This window comes from Rhamphochromis sp. 'chilingali' (assembly GCF_963969265.1).
Source record: "Rhamphochromis sp. 'chilingali' genome assembly, chromosome: 9".
NCBI classification, from domain to species: Eukaryota; Metazoa; Chordata; class Actinopteri; order Cichliformes; family Cichlidae; genus Rhamphochromis; species Rhamphochromis sp. 'chilingali'.
Genome location: NC_137936.1, coordinates 6545460 through 6558494, shown reverse-complemented (window position 1 = coordinate 6558494; position 13035 = coordinate 6545460). Strand labels below are relative to the sequence as shown.

At 42.3% G+C, this 13035-nt stretch overlaps 1 long non-coding RNA gene across 1 annotated transcript; it reads left to right on the top strand.

The window, feature by feature from the left end:
- The first annotated feature begins 23 nt into the window (after window positions 1–23).
- Window positions 24–1559, top strand: LOC308402115. The gene is made up of 2 exons (XR_013972701.1): window positions 24–401; window positions 1027–1559. It is a non-coding gene; the product is annotated as an uncharacterized lncRNA (long non-coding RNA).
- The last annotated feature ends 11476 nt before the right edge of the window (window positions 1560–13035 follow it).

Sequence of the window (13035 nt, the reverse complement as noted above, 5' to 3'; positions counted from 1 at the left end):
TTTGGAGTTGACATAATGTCGCAATGCATTGTGGGAGCGCAGCACCATCTTGGCAGGTCACGAATCAAAACAAGATTGCTACGAACCATTCTGAAACGTAGCTCAAAAGAAAATGACGGTATAGAGACAGATTCTGTCCAGATGCAAAGAGACGGTACTTGATTGTTGAAATGTGGACCCGTATGAAATATAGCCGTGGAGTAGAAACCCTGAAGACCAAACCGCTATTGACTTAGCATGATCTACTCTCATACCTTGTCTGTGGAGTCAGAGCATACACGGCGCACCAATTTCGCAATTATAAATCTCTGGAGGCGCACATCCAATTCACCAAGGACTGGGTACAAGATTTGGCTATTTTTAAGCCTCCACGTTGTGAGTACGGCGTCATTCAAGCAAAGGTAAGTCAGCTTGAGTACTGCGAGTAAAATGCGTTTGATTCCCCCCAGCATTCAAATTAGTGCTAGCAAAAATTCATTCGTGAGGGGGAAATTACAGTGAGAACATGTAGAGGCTCTGTTAGAGGGATAACATAGTGAGTTCAGTGCATTGATGTGACATTGTCCTGAAGGATTTAGTTATTCTTTATGGTTAAAGAAATTGCCCTAATTAATTCATATTTATTATAAATAATCCTAATTACACATCTTGCTTCCTTGTTTGTGTCCTGTGTCACTAAAAATACATTCTGTTTTAGTTTTATACATTGATTAATGACCTGCAGAATCTGCTTGTCATATTAGGTGTCCATAGTTGTCACTTAAAGTCGAACTTTGTTTTCTCCCTCTTGAAAGTAATTACATCCTTGCATTACATACTTTAGGTTCATTTTTTGCTGATAGGTTTCTAAAAAGAAACATGCAGATTTAGAATATAACATGCAGCGTTCTATAGATGGATACATAAAAACACTTTATTTGTTACATTTATGATAAATGGATTTGAAAGTAAATAAAACACATTCGTGTCGGACTTGGCTTATTAAAGTTCTTGTCTTTAAATGAACTTTGTCTGTGTGTGTTTTAGGTCCTGCACTCTTAAAGACTGAATTGCAGCATTGCAGCCACAGGTCATTGTGAGCATCACAGGGAAGGTTGAAGCCGCCCACTGCAGCTGTATGGCTAGAGTCGTGGAGACTTGCAGCCATGTCACTGCTCTTCTGTTTAATGTAGAAGCAACAGTGAGGATCTGTGGCACAAGGACTGTTACAGATGAACCTGCATACTGGGTTTTGCTGGGTAATATGACCAAGATACAGCCAGAGGTTGGCCATAAGATAGACTTCTCCTCTTCAGCTGCCCAAAAAAAAGGTTCTTGATCAAAACATAAACAGACCATTCGTTGTGACAGGTAAAAGAAGCCATCCTCAAAAAAGAAAAGTTCCACCTGCTACTGTGGAGGAGTTGGATCAACTGATGGGACAATATTTTTCCAAGCATAGTTCTGTTCTGAATAACCCATAATGTTTTAATTTAGGGGGCCATGTAAATACTTTGCATTTACTGAATATGTACTTACTAAATACCACTGTTCAAAAGTTGAATAAAGAAACAAAGAAATGTTTGCCTATTTTTAATTAAAAGCACTTTGTCGAACATCACATCAGTTACAATGTAGAAAAAATGTTATGTATAGTTTACAAATGACAAAATGCTCACATAAAATCATGACAGCATTTGTATAATATCACCCACTACTAGCATTCTGTAATTTACTGTCTCTTTTGAAAACTTATCACTACATAAACAGCACAAGACTTAAAAGTATTTAACAAGAGCATTTTTCCCTGGTTTTACTACCACACTGGGGCACATGTTCACCAAAACGCAGCAAACCTTTGCCATCTTATCCAGGAAGGTCACCTTTTTACCCTCACATGGAAGAAGTAATCTGATTGGCATGGTGGTATGTAGCATGTAGTTTGAAGCAGGGATTTCGTAGTGCCCCATGTGTAGTGTTGGAACCCAGTCAGGATTTGTTTCATTCATTTCATAGGCTGGTTTGTTGCAATAATGCCAAATAATTAGCAACTCTATAAATAGAAGGTAGTTCTGCATGTTTGTTCTAAGTTTGTGCTATTGAAAATAAAATTAACAGGCTATAAATAATAATATGAACTTATTTAGAACTTACCTGAATGAAAATACTGGAGCACACCAACAGATATCTGTGGCTGGTAGAGAACTGAATATCAGCTCGTCTCGCAGCTGCTATCCAGGCTAGACGCCTTCTTTTGGTAACATCCAACACATAAGCTCCCTCATGATGTTTCCAGGTGAGGAAACAATGAAAAGAGAGCCTGTTTTCAAGCTTATTCCTTTGTCGGTAGTGCAATCTAACATTACAACCGACCACACAGCAAGCATTTGTTTGGCCTGCTAATATGGCGCCTTGACCAAAAATCCTGGCTACGCCCCATCCCGTAAGATCACGCTCCAGAGCCCTATTAACGTACGGATCTAGAAAGAAGACGCTGCATTTTTAACTCTGAGGGAGATGGAGAATGAGCCTATTTCCAAAACAGTGGAGTGTGTTCCTTTAAGTACTAAATTGTATATATTGTCAAAAACTAAAGTGTACATAGCAGTTGTTGTATCTTGTTTACTGTATCACTGACAGATAATTTCAAAGTCAATGAACGCTACATTATAGTGAGATATTGTGTAATGTGAAATACTGTAAGCAAATGAATAAACAACCTAATTCGTGATAGACCTTTGACTCTGTTTTGTTTGAATCCAACTGTTTTTTGCAGATGTGCATAAAACATGTTACTTTTAGTATTGTTATCATTATCATCATTATTGCACTAAATATATTTTAAATAAAGGATACTTTGATATACATTCTACTGTAAGGTTGGAAATGTATTTTCTTCACCCTAAAATATGTTTTGAAATGTATTTTGGTTTGAAAGAAATATATTTTCAATTTCAAAAATATATTTTTTTGGAGCATCACAAATACAAAATATATTTACCATATATTTGAAATATATTTTGGCCAGGAAAAATGTATTTTTTTACCGTATGGGATCATCAGCACACTCATCAGCAAAATGTCTTCTGAGCTCCAGTCTATAGACCACTTTAGGACTGCTAGTCTTTTTGCAACTGCATGCATCCCTCTGTGGTGGGTAGAGATTAAAAGAATATAAATATAAGCTACTTCCACATGGTTTTATGGGTGAAGCTACATGACATTAATCTTAGCAAGCAGCATACAGTTGCCAGGCTAGCTGTAACCAGGCTAGCTGTAACCAAGCTAGCTGTAACCAAGCTAGCTGCACAAATATGACATGATTCATTTGTAACAATAAGTATTTTGGCAAAAGAAAGCTAAGCTACTACTTCAGCCCTGCAATTAACCTTTTTCTCTCAAGACTACATTTTGACATATAAGTCAGGTTGGAATTTACCTTAGTTGGGATTAGAATTGGACTGTAGAATTTACCTTAGGGTGTCGTCCGGCTAATATTAGCTAACGCTTGCTTCCCCGTTTGCTTTTTGTAAGTTACCTTACAGCATGTTCAGACATTGGCAATTTAGAGTGCTTAATAAATGACAAAGTCACATAAAAGACAATGTGTCTCCTTATGATTCAATGATCTTAAAAAATGCCACTTTATGTATCACACAGAACACCGTCAGGCATCGTTCAAACAGCTTTTAATAAACTTCCATAGTTTGTTTACAAGTGAAACTTTCACAGCTTGTTGCAACAGTCCACCTGAAAGCATCCTCCATTTGTCAAAAACGTCAAACAAGTGATGAAGGAAATGTAGCAGTCTGTTCGATGTGGTATCATCCGAGTCCATCAATCAGTGACATGTTTAAGTCACGGTTGAGTGTGAGCTACATGTTCATCACGTTGGTCCTCAGGTGGAGTCCTACAGTGCACTTCTCTGGCTCTCAGGGAGCTGAGACTGAGAGCTCGACCTCTCAGGCTCTGGGAGTTGGCAGACAAGATCTAAAACAAGACAAAAGAAGACGCCAGAGAATAAAAGACTGAATACAAGAACCGTATTTATACATTCAAGATAATCAATATTCCTGAAACACTTTTCCAGTCACTTTCCTGACTGGTGACAGTGTACCCAGCATTTAAAGTTGGATCAACCAGTGCTTACAGCAGAAACATTAAACTGCTGACATGATGATACATCATAAACACATGATATATTCACTAAAGGATCCCTTAAAACTTGGCTTTGACTATTTCAGGTAGTGGCCTAACACTCATTCAATCTGCCAAACATCTTGCTCATATAAATTGTGTTTTTTTAGAAGACAACAGATATTCTTTAAAGTTGCATCCGTCTATATCAATTATATCCTACCTTCACCAGCACATAGTCTCCAACACTGATGGGTACAGTGCTGAATGCTGTAGGCTGAACATGAACGTCCTCTTTGGGGAAAATCACTTTCATATTGCCATCAGTTCTTCCACACAGGTCCTCAGCAGATCTTTTACTTTCCTGAATAAAAATCAAAAGCAGCCAATTCAGTTTCTTTCGACTCAAAGCAATTTAAGTTCCAGTCAAGAAGCAACATCCAGGCCTTAAGCCCACAATGAAGTGCCAAAAAACTTAGTTACTCAGCAAGTAAACCACCACAAACCTTAACAAATGTCAAAATATCTAACTAAACAGCACTGAAAAGCATGAGTACAGTCTATTACTTTGTTTTACTATGTCATTGTGGTGGGACGTGGTCTCGCCGGCTTAAAACATTAACTATGTCCTGTTGTTGTTGTGTGTAGGCTGTAGCTGAAAAGCTGCAGCCGAGTATGTAAATCGACAGCCGCAATAAAGAGGTGTAGCGACAAGTGCAAATATGTGGTCGGGTCTGTCATGCATCGTTTACAGACGTACATTTGGACACTGGCAAGGCTTGAAGTTAGGGGGGCTAATACAACTCAATGAACTGGACCTCTCGACGATGTGCTGTTGGTGCCTCTTTAATGGAATAGCCATATAATGGGGCTGTTACCAGGTACAACGTGTGCTTCAGTTTGTGCAGTAATTGTGCACATTTGTGTTTGTGTTTTACTCATATAGCTCTGTCAGGGACCAAGCAGTAAAGCATAAAGGACACCGGTGGTTTTAATTCAAAAAACGGGTTTTATTGACCCAAAAATATGAAAATATATTTAACAAAGCCAAAACTTAAACAGGCAGACCAATAAAAGAGGTCAACTCAACAGACTAAACTCAAGATAATAATTAACAAAACCTCAAACAAACATATGGTAAACTGACCTGCTGAAATGACACACAGGGGGACTTAAATACTGGTTTAGCTAAACCAAATGACACACGGGGGAAAACAAGATGGCTGCCATATAACCAACTAATACAAAACATTTAAACAAACATGAAACACCCCCCAGGCAATGAAGCATGTGGTGCAATCCAATTAGGCTGTCAGTGGTACTTCAGGTCTCCCAGCCCTTTGCCACACCTTTTGCCAGACAGGAGGAGACACCAACCCCCAGGTAACATGTGTGGCATGCCATCACACACCTCCCCTCTTCAGAGCTCTCGCTGGAACAGCGAGAGAGATAGTCAGCAGTAAGGTTCTCCTTGCCTGGTACGTGGTGGACAGTGAATCGGAATGGCTGTAAGGCCAGGTACCAGCGGGTAATTCGCCCATTTGTGTCCTTCATCTGCTCAAGCCACTGTAGTGCTTTGTGATCAGTTTCCAAGGTGAAGTCTCTTCCCAGTAGATAGTAGCGGAAGGAGTCCAGGGCCCACTTGATCGCTAAGGTCTCCTTCTCTACTGTGGAATACCGAACTTCCCGTGGAAACAGTTTCCGGCTGATGTAAGCCACTGGATGGCGGCCTTCCATGGTTTCCTGAAGGAGGACAGCTCCCAGGCCCCGATCTGAAGCATCAGTCTGTAATATGAATGGTTCATCAAAGTTGGGACTGTACAAAACCGGTTGCTTACTTAGTGACTGTTGTATGTCATGAAACGCTGCCACTGCCTCCTCTGTCCACTGGATGTAATTGGGGGAACGTGATCCCGTCAGGTCTGTGAGCAGAGCTGCCCTGTTGGAGAACTGAGGGATGAAACGACGGTAGAAACCTGCCATGCCCAAAAAGGATCTCAGCTGCTTCCTTGTTTGGGGCAGGGGGGATGATTCCATGGCCTCGATTTTGCTGACTTGTGGCCTGATAACCCCCTTGCCGATGACATGGCCCAGGTATTCTGTCTCAGCAGCGGCGAAAACACACTTTGACGGATTCACCGTCAACCCAGCTGAGTGCAGGTGGTCCAGAACAGTTCGCAGGTGTTCCACATGCTCCTCCCAGGTGTTGCTGTGGATAACAATATCATCCAAGTAAGCAGCAGCAAAGTCAGAGCAGTCATGTAATACCTGATCCATCAGCCGTTGGAAAGTTGCTGGAGCTCCATGTAGTCCAAATGGCAAGACTGTAAATTGGAAAAGCCCCCATGGTGTTCTGAATGCTGTGAACTCTCTGGACCGTTGAGTGAGTGGGACCTGCCAGTAACCCTTACACAGATCTATTGTGGTCAGGTACCTTGCTTTTCCCAGACGTTCAAGTAGATCATCAATTCTTGGTGTCGGGTAGGAGTCAAACATGGATATGGAGTTCAGGTACCTGAAATCAATGCAGAACCTCATACTCTCATCCTTTTTGGGTACCAAGACCACAGGGTTGCACCATTCACTCTTAGATCTTTCAATGATCCCTAGAGATAGCATCAAATCGATTTCCTTCTTCAATGAAGGCAGCAGACGTTCTGGGATCCTGTAACTTAATCGTCTCACAGAGGCACCTTCTCGTACCACAATATCATGTTCGACAATGTCAGTTCTCCCTGGATTCTCTTGAAAGACTGCTGATTTACACATTTCTCTCACCTGCTGCTGCTTGTCCTCTGGGAGATGGCTGAGATCATAATCTAGAGAGCCAGCAGGTGGTAGATATTGCTCATCTGCTTCATCTTCTTCAGGCACTCGCCGTATGAGCATTGCATCCGCCTTGTGTTCAATACGCTCCACCCACTCCTTCAGAAGGTTTATATGCAAGACCTTGCTGGAGCGCAACTGCCCTGGGGTGGACACCTCATATGTGGTGGGTCCCAGCTTCCTCATGACTTCAAATGGCCCCTGCCACTTTGCCAACAATTTGTTGTTGTCACTGGGGAGGAGCACGAGCACCTTTTGTCCTGGCTCAAACGCACGCTGACGAGCAGATTTATCATACCAAGACTTCTGCTGCTGCTGGGCCTCCACCATATGTGATTGAGCAAGTTCACCCATTTTCTCCAACCGTTCTCTCATCTGAATGACATAAGACAAAATGTTCTTGGATCCCCCCTCCACCTTGTCTCCCTCCCAAATCTCCTTTAACAGAGTTAGAGGGCCACGAACCTCATAACCATACAACAGCTCAAAAGGTGAAAAACCTGTGGAGGCTTGGGGGACTTCTCTATAAGCAAAGAGTAGATATGGCAGCCATTGATCCCAATCGTTACCACTGTCGTTGACAAACTTCCTGAGCATCTGTTTCAATGTCTGGTTAAACCGTTCTGTCAGCCCATCAGTTTGAGGGTGGTATGGTGAAGTTCTCAGACTCCGGATGCCCAACAACTGATAAACTTGCTTTAACAGAGTAGACATGAAGTTAGTGCCTTGATCAGTTAGTATTTCTTGTGGAAACCCAACTCTTGCAAAGAACTGCACTAAACAAAATGCAATGGGCTTGGCCTTTATAGATTTTAAAGGGAACACCTCAGGATATTTTGTGGCATAATCTGTTACAACAAGCATGTAACGATTTCCTGCTTTGCTCCTCTCAACAGGCCCTACAATATCCATTCCAAGACGCTCAAAAGGAGTGCCGATGACAGGGAGAGGTTGGAGTGGAGCTCTATGGGGGATTTTAGCAGATGTTATCTGACACTGTGGGCAACTTTTACAAAACTGAGCCACATCTTTGCTAAGACCAGGCCAGTAGAAATGTTGTTTGATGCGAGCTGTGGTCTTGTGTTTACCAAGGTGGCCAGCCCACGGAATAGAATGCCCTAAGGTGAGAATGGCGTTTCTAACCTTCTGGGGAACCACCAGCTGCAGCACCGACCCCTGCTGACGATAGAGAATGTCATTTTGCAAGATGTACTCACTGTTAACCTGCTCCACTCCAGGTTCCTTTTCTTTGGCCTTCCGGAAAAGAGATATTAAAGATTGATCAGATTTTTGGAGTTCAGCAATTTCAGTTGGAATATTAAACCCTAGGGGTGACGGTGTTGGCTCAGCGTCTGTTAGTGTATCCACAGGTGAAAATTTGAATTTCTCCTGCCTTCTTTGTCTGCGGGTCTTCCGTGGCTTCGCCACAGTTGTCTCAAACTCCTCATTAAAAAAAGGCAGGGCACTCAGGGTCTCAGAGTGGGTACTGACTTGCTTAGCCTGAGCTCTGGTAACAGCTACATTGCACTCCTCAGTCTGCTCAGACTCCAACAAATCAAAAAGCACAGGAAGGTCACGCCCTAACACGGCAGAGTAAGGCAAACTGTTCACAACACCCACATTCAGCAGATACATCTGGTCCTGAACTTTAATGTAGATGTCAGCTGTCGGATATCTTTTCTCATCTCCATGGACACAACAGATTGAAATTGTATCACTGGTGCGAACAATATTAGGTGGGGCAAAATCTGAGTGAATAAGAGACCGAGAACTGCCAGAGTCAAGAAGGGCATTGAGTAGAACCCCATTCACTTCAATCTGGCTCATTTTGATGGATTTGTCACTCTCCTGCTCAGGATCAGCATTAGAACGAGGAGCAAAACACATTTGCACCATTTTAGCAGAATTTCTTGGGCACATAGGTTTTGTATGGCCCTCTAATCCACAAAGATAACAAATGAGCTTCTTACCAGAGGCCTTTGGTGGTCTAGTGGTAGACTGAGAGCTCTTACTGGTGCTTGTATTTGCTGAATCCAGATGGTTTTGCTGAGGTATCTTCCGGGTGTCCCTCGATGCCTTCCATGCATTATGGCTCCATGCTTGCCCCTTCTTTCTGGCAGCAACAAAAACATCAGCTAACCGAGCCGCTTCCATTGCTGAACCATGGTTGTGTTCTCTGATCCAAACCTGAAGCTCAGGAGATAACATTCTGAGAAACTGCTCCAAGATTATAGTTTCACCAATGTCATGAATAGTTTTACCCTTTGGCTGGATCCATTTCCCATAAAGCTCCTTCAGTCTCGCATATAGCTCACGAGGGCTTTCATCTGGTTGAACGTCCAGGGATCTGAATCTTTGCCTATATGTTTCAGGGTTAATGTCATATTTTGACAGAATAGCTGATTTCACTTTATCATAGTCTAATGAATCATCAATGTCCATGTGAACATAGGCACCTCTAGCTTTACCAGTAAGCAAGGGTATCAAATGAAAAACCCAATCTGATTTCTGCCATCGATAAGCTGTAGCCATACGTTCAAATGTGATCAGGAAATGTTCAATATCATCAGCTTCAGTTAATCTTTCCAATCTGCCCTCTATTTGTAGGGGAAACTGAAATGCTGGTGAAATGGCTGGATTGGAATTAGTCATAACTGGTTCACCCTGGGCCTGCTGAACAGAGGAAGAAGGATGAATATCAAACTCTAATGATTCAGAGCGAGCTTCTGCAGAATCTGATGATGATGTTCTGACTTGGATTTCTGACTGCAGAAGTCTAAACTGATGTTGAAAGGCTTTAAATCGCTGTTCTTGTCGTGCATTTAACTCACTCTGTTTTGCATCCCAGATGTCCTGTTGTTCCATGTGAGCATGTAGCATATTGACTAGATCAGACAAAGTAGGCTCCTTTTCCACTCTCTCCACAACTTTGGTGACTCCTGAGGTTCCATTTTCCTCCTCTACGCAGGTTTGCTGAGCAGATCCCTTTTTCTTTTCATTCTTGCCACCACAATGCATTCTTCTTCCTCATGGGGAAAAACAGAAAAAAGAAAAAAAAAGAAAAAAAAGACCTGTGTCCAATACTGGATGATCCCACTGCTGCCACCAATTGTCAGGGACCAAGCAGTAAAGCATAAAGGACACAGGTGGTTTTAATTCAAAAAAGGGGTTTTATTGACCCAAAAATATGAAAACATATTTAACAAAGCCAAAACTTAAACAGGCAGACCAATAAAAGAGGTCAACTCAATAGACTAAACTCAAGATAATAATTAACAAAACCTCAAACAAACATATGATAAACTGACCTCCTGAAATGACACACAGGGGAACTTAAATACTGGTTTAGCTAAACCAAATGATACACACGGGGGAAACAAGATGGCTGCCATATAACCAACTAATAAAAAACAATTAAACAAACATGAAACACCCCCCAGGCAATGAAGCATGTGGTGCAATCCAATTAGGCTGTCAGTGGTACTTCAGGTCTCCCAGCCCTTTGCCACACCTTTTGCCAGACAGGAGGAGACACCAACCCCCAGGTAACTCAAACAAAGAAAGATGTATTAATATAACATAAAACAGAACTTTGACCATGCAAGGTTAATATGTGTGCACGCCATATAAACATTGGAAGGTGTGATGGAAAAATAAATACATTTAATAAAGAAACAATATTGAACAATAAATAGAATATTTTAAAGTAGTGACTGTAAATTAAACAAAAGTGAATCAACGGGTGGTGAGGTGTGGAGCTTACCATGTGTGGCATGCCATCACAGGGTGGTAGGGTGACGTTCGGGACTTACGAATGCCCAGCAGGGTCAATAGCTCCTTAATGAGCTTGCTCTCAAAATCTCTACCCTGGTCTGAGTGAATGCGAGCAGGCAATCCATAACGCATTAAGAACTTTTCAAAAAGGACTTTGGCAACAGTCAGTGCTTTCTGATCTTTTGTGGGAAATGCTTGAGCATACCTGGTGTAATGTTCAGTGACAACCAGCACATTAGCTATGCCTTTAGAGTCTAGCTCAATAGAAAGAAAGTCTATGCAGACCAGGTCTAGAGGGCCATTACTGGTAATGTGCTGTAAAGGGGCAGCTTTCTGTGGGATGGACTTCCTAGCTACACACCTTCCACAGTTCTGTATGTATGTTGCAACTTCAGATGCCACTCTGGGCCAGTAAAACCGGTCTTTAATGAGCTCTGTAGTTCGTTCGGTGCCCAGGTGACCAGCATCATCATGCACTGATTTTAGTACCATTGGCCGATACTTAGCAGGCAAGACGATCTGACTCACTTCTTGACCAGAGGGTCTTGTGGTGACTCTGTACAGAAGGCCACGCTTAACCTTTAACTTGGATCTTTCTCGCATCAGCAACACAACATCTGGGTTTGCATGCGTGGAAGCTGAAACCCTTTGGTTTCTCTCAACCTGAGGTTTCACCACACCTATAACTGGATCAGAGTCTTGGGCTTCTGACAGTTCTTTCAGGCTTAGCTGTTCCAGCGGGCCCACTTCTATCTGAGTGAAATTTGCATATAAAGCTGGAATGGCGTCTGGCGAAGCACCCAGCTGGTCGACAAATCTGGTGGTGTGTTCTTGAAAACCATCTGTAGTGATCCGACGACACAAAGCTTTTACCCCAGAAGGTGGGATATCCACCCATCCATCTGTTGTCTCTTGCGGACTCCTGGACAGTGAGTCAGCATCCACATTTTCACGGCCGGGCTTATATTGAATGCTGAAATCATAGGTGGAGAGTGCTGCTAGCCACCGATGACCTGTCGCGTTCAACCTGGCAGTGGTCAGGACGTAGGTGAGTGGGTTATTATCAATTCTCACTGTGAACTTAGCCCCATAAAGGTAGTCATGGAACTTCTCCACTACTGCCCATTTCAGAGCCAAAAACTCCAGTTGCAGGGCTCTAGAGCAACCAAATTTTTCAGTGGTGCGACTAAAAATAAATATTTGGTCGCACAGGTGCGACCAACTGTTCTGGTAACGAAAAAAAAATCTCTGCAACTCTCCGTGTGGTCAACAACAGACACACATTATGCCCCTATCGTGGACTAAACCAATCAGAGATAGTCAGGGGTGGGACCTCTCTGATTGGCCGTGGTCCAGTTGAAAGTGCAGGTGGAAGAGAGAGGTGAGTAGCTTGAATAAAGCGATATCAATTCATTAACGGATTCCACACAAAGACCTAAACACGGAGCGGACCTGACACATCAGAATCAGCTTCGGCTTTCTCGGCTTTCTCACCCGACGGCCCGAACACGGACACGCTGTTGGAGCTTAGCGATTCTTCGGGTCCGCGCTGTGTTTACGTCTTTTTGTGCTGATTCTGAGCTGCAGGTTTTGTCTCTCTCCAACCAAAATTCGCCGAGCCAGCAGCAAAAGAAGCAGCAAACTGCGCTTCACATTTGATCAATGTCGTCATGAATTCCCTCTGACTTTTGCTGTTTTGCTTCCACCACGATAAAAATCACACTTCCTGCACAGCTCTCTCTCTCTCTCTCTCTGTACTTCAGGAACAGTTTCCCGTCTCAAATCTGTTTTCTGCATTATTCATTCGCTTATTACCCACCAGTCTACCGTTGTTTACAGCGCTTTTTCTTTTTTCACTTAAATGACCTCGGACAAGAAAGCCTAATTTCTGCTGTTCAATACTGAAGAAATTTAAATTTCTTAAAATTATGCAAAATTGCAGAATATTGCAGAATATTTTTAAGGTTATCTGCTATAAAAAGCCAGACCAGGAAAATCTCCTTCATGTTTTCCTGTGTTTTATTCTCAGTTACTTTCACACAAAGGCATCTGCTGTGATTTTCACAATTCTGATGAAGTCTCATGTGTATCAGTACTGATAAATGATCAGAATTATAATATTTCTGACTGTCTGAGGCTAAATTGAATCAAATCAGGACTTTGAGAACCGGAATTGAATGGATTATAGAAATCAGTGATGATACCCAGCCCTAGTGAGCAGCCTAGGCCTGAGAGAAGTGGATGTAGCTGTGGGTAATAAGAAAAGATGAAAAGAACTATTGATAACTTTTTTGTTAAGTTAAGGCCTGATCTGTCTGA